Below are 4,482 nucleotides of genomic sequence, written 5' to 3' on the forward strand. Positions count from 1 at the left end.
GAAATTACGAATCCTACTATGGCAAGGAATTGCTCATGAATATTAATACAAGTTTCGTGAGGTCCGCCCAATAGGCTTTATTGCTGTCAAATTTTACAATTAATTCTACTTGGGTAAAGGTTTTGGCTTATTGTGAATATTAATTAGCAAGTTTACCAAGCAAATTCAGCACGACTAGATTCATATTAAGGGGTTCAAGAAACCCTTAATTGTTAGGATTTGTATTATTATTTGCAATTGCAATTTGGAATCATCAGCCAACACACAAAAGCCTGTTTTTAATTAATAATAAAACTTTTAAATGTTCCACATGGATTGTAAATTGTAATTTTTCTATCTCTTGCAATTAATCCAAATGATTCAATAAGGTTAGAAGACAACATACAAACTGCAGCGCATGGGATATTAAAAATAACAACTGTCCATGTCCAGCCTCCACTGATGATTATTTTCATGCATTCTGGCTTTGTCCACTTGTTCCGTCAGTCTGGTCGAAGGTCATGAGCTGTCAGACATCCTTGGGCTCAGCATCCCAGTTTGTCCCATAATAGCTTCACTGGGAGATATCTCTACATTACAGATTTCTAATCATCTCTCAACCCATTTTTATTAAACGTACTGTCCATAGCAAAAAAACAGATTCTACTTAATTGGAAAGACAGAACTCTCAATAAATCATTGGCTCAATTATTATTAGTACACTCAAACTTGGAGCAATTAACTGCATTTGGACATATAGATTCATTCAAACAAACCTGGTCCCCTTTTTTCAATATTTCAACTGATTCCTCTTTGTCATAAACCAGAAACTCATAGGAACATTTTGTGCCGCTTTATATAACACATGTAGCTTATATCCTGTCAGCTTGTGTCGATTACTAGTTTTCTTTTCATAATTTAAATTCTACTGCCCTTAAATTTGTTGTCTTCTTTTTCTCTTTTTTCTTTGTTGTCTTTCCAGTATTTCAGTATTTGGTATATTTTGTGTTTGATATAAATGACAACAAACTATTTCTATAATAGATAAATAAGTATTACTTAATATACTGTTCTACAATTATCTTTAGAATGATATCATTTATATATTATAATGTTCTATATGCTATACTTTCATTTCTTTTCTATATATGTAAATTTTGCATATAATTAGGGGCCAAGCACCAAAGGTGCGGAGGCACCTATTGTATTCGTTAGCGTTCTTATTATTCTTCTTCTTCCGACTGGGCGTCTATGGCAGCCCATAGAACCAATTGCGGGAAAGTTGTTATGGTTTGATAATATATTCTGATAGAGGACAGTTCCAACATTAAATACACCAATTTTGGTGTCTCTAACTCAATCCCTCTAGCGCCACCACTTGTCCAAAGTTTAAAAATCATTATGCTAATAACTTTTGAACCGTAAGGCCTATCAACAAAATTATTTTTTCCTCTGATTCCTGAGCTCATGACGATTCGATTACATCCTATGACGTCATTTTCCGTCATAACAATATGGCCGCCATTTTGAATTGTCCAAAAAACCTACTTTTGCAAACTCGTCCTAGACGGTTTGTCCGATTTTCACCAAAATTGCACCAGATCATCTCCAGGCAGTGCCGACAAAAATTAAGCAATTCAAGTCGATTTGTCAAACCGTTTTCGCTAAACGCACAAACTAATTTTACGTAGCGCTTGCGAAAACAGACGTAAGGCTGTATCTCCGCAACGCTTAATCGAATTCAGACCAAACTTAGTACATGTCATCACAAGCATGACCTGAGGCTACATGCTGCGTTTCGGCGCAGCGCCACCTACTGGTCCGGAGATATGAAAAATGGCTATTTTTGCTCATAACTTCTGAACGCTTTGTCCAAAATCATAAAAGTGGTCTCGTTAGATTCAGGGCGTCATGCCGAGTCGACTGATATCCAATTTTCCCAGATCGGCCATTTTGGCTGTCGGCCATTTTGAATTATGTGCTAAAATGCTGTATTTTTTTGAACGCATGAACGAATTGTTACGAAACTCGGTATGGGTCATCAGTACGATGCCCTGAAGGAGCCTGAGAAGTTTCGAAACAGCGCCACCTAGTGGTAAAATTAATTTTTCAAATGCTTATAACTCTGGGTGTGGTTGGCATATTTTCACGGGAGTCATCTCGCTGGGATCCGGAATCCTTGCCGAGTCCAAAGATACCAAATATGCTTAGGTTTTGTTTATGGTTTGGGTAGCGTTGTAATTTAGCGCTTAAAAAACATTTGCGGATATCTTCAAAACCGCTAGTCCGAACAAGACGAAACCACCGTCAGAAGTACGAAAAAATAGGTCGCTGGCTATACGCTAATGCCCAAATGCCAAAATATTGATAGTAAGGGGTAGTTAAATTCAATCAAAGTCACGTGTCGGTCATTTTTGACGTGTTTTTTCCCATAAATGTCTATAACTCCGAGGCGAATTGAGATATTTTCACCACAATTGACACACAGATGTATGGGCTCACTCTGAGGACACATACAAAAAATGGTGGGACTGAGCCTCTTGGTGGCGCTATAATAGAACAAAACATGAAATTCCCATTGGCTTCAATACAGTTTTGTGATGTAAAATGCTATCCTTAACTAATGCATTGCTGTAACATTACGAAACTCAGAATTTGAGTTGAGGCATGCTGCCAAAATGACTATTAAGTCTTTATCTCTGCTGCAATGCCTTGACATTTTGACACCAAACTTTGTATGTGTCATTGTCACCTCACTCTGACCACATCACATCGATTTCGTAACTGCGCCACTTATTGGTCGAAAGTGATAATCCATTAAATCATCTTAAAAGTTACTGTATATATGATTTTTTAGCCATTTGCCCAAAATTCTCTTAAAATGTCTTTAATTGCTCCTTGCTGCAATTGGTCTGCCACTCCCACCCATAAGGGCATCTGTTGCCGCTTCTTGCGCTTGGCCCCGGTAATGGCTGCTTGCAGCTATATTTGTTATTGCTATTATTATTGTTAGTGGTGGTAGTAGGTAGCAGTGTTGATATTTATATTATTACAGAAAAATGTGTCCTCCATTCCTCTCCCCTTCCTTATAAAATCCGATTCCAAAACATTAGATATAAACACTTATAATTTATACACTCTGCTGTCTGGGTCTGGGTCTCTTATGTGTACTTTTGTGTTTATACATGTCATTGGTCTCTTACTTTATATAAGCAGCTCTTGTAAATAATAAAAAGAAAAATAGTATTATTCTGCCGTAAAACTGATCATCCAGACCAAACCGTAAGGCCTAGAGACCTAAAACCCGGCCAGATGGTAGGTCTCAATTTGGGGAGACATTGGCAAGTTATGACCTCAATTGGCCCATAGGAGGCGCTACATCGATCAAAACCGAAAATTTTCTGGAGTCATCTGCTTTTATGTACATAGTATGGTTCATTAATAAGGTGTGTAGTCTCATTAAGCCACGTTAATCGTTTTTCACATTAAGCGAATGTCCTGCTACTACCGGTATTTGCTTCAGCTTTTCGAATGAAGTATGATAAAGCCATGATAGGCTATATAAATTTGATGTGGATAAAGGTATATTCTGTACATGACTACACATGTCCTTATTAGGCCTAGAAAATATGTTGTTTAAGGACATATCTCATACGAGAAAAAATAGCCTATGTCATTTTAAGGAAATAACATCTCGTTATTACGAGAAAAGATGTTGTCAAAACGATATAACATCTCGTTATTACGACATAATTGAGTGGAGAAAATAACATGTATGTGGTAGCAATCTGCCACCGTAGTTTCATGTATATGCTCAAATATATGTTTGTACACGCAAGTGTTTCACATGTCTGCGCAAGTCTAATGTCAATGCACAAGTGTTTCAATGTGTTTCGTCCCATCCGGCCTCCCATAGTCCTCTGTTGCCATCTGCTGGTTATAATCGTAATTTTGTCATTCTACTTACTAAAAGTTCTTTTCACAGGTTTTGCTTTTGCATGTAGGCATTATAAAAACACTTAAAATCACATTTTGTCACTTGATCACTTCATTTGTACTGAGCTCTCACATAATGATTAATGTGAAACCTGAAAATGGTGATATATTACATTTATGCATTTGGCAGATGCTTTTATCCAAAGCGACTTACATTGCATTTCAAGATAAACATTTTTAAATTCTTATCAGTTCTTGCTTTCCCTGGGAATCAAACCCATGATCTTGACGTTGCAAGCCTGTTTGACCCCGACGTGATACAGAGGAGATTTGCATAAGCCTTTTGTTACATATCATTTATTTCAAATATCTATATCTGCAACAACATGTGTAAGCATGCTTAGTGTGTATTAAGTTTAAGCCTTTCATTCTTTTGTGTGGGTTTTTTGTGTGTGCTGTCGTGTAAGCCTTACATTTTGCGTTGGCCTATAGACCCTAACAACATAGATGGCATGAAGGTCTTAAAAAGCAGCTGAGATATGAAGAAATTGCCGCTATATTCGTGAA

Source organism: Rhinichthys klamathensis, unplaced genomic scaffold (genome assembly GCF_029890125.1).
Source record: "Rhinichthys klamathensis goyatoka isolate OS25496 unplaced genomic scaffold, OSU_Roscu_1.1 h1tg000092l_1, whole genome shotgun sequence".
Taxonomy (NCBI): domain Eukaryota; kingdom Metazoa; phylum Chordata; class Actinopteri; order Cypriniformes; family Leuciscidae; genus Rhinichthys; species Rhinichthys klamathensis.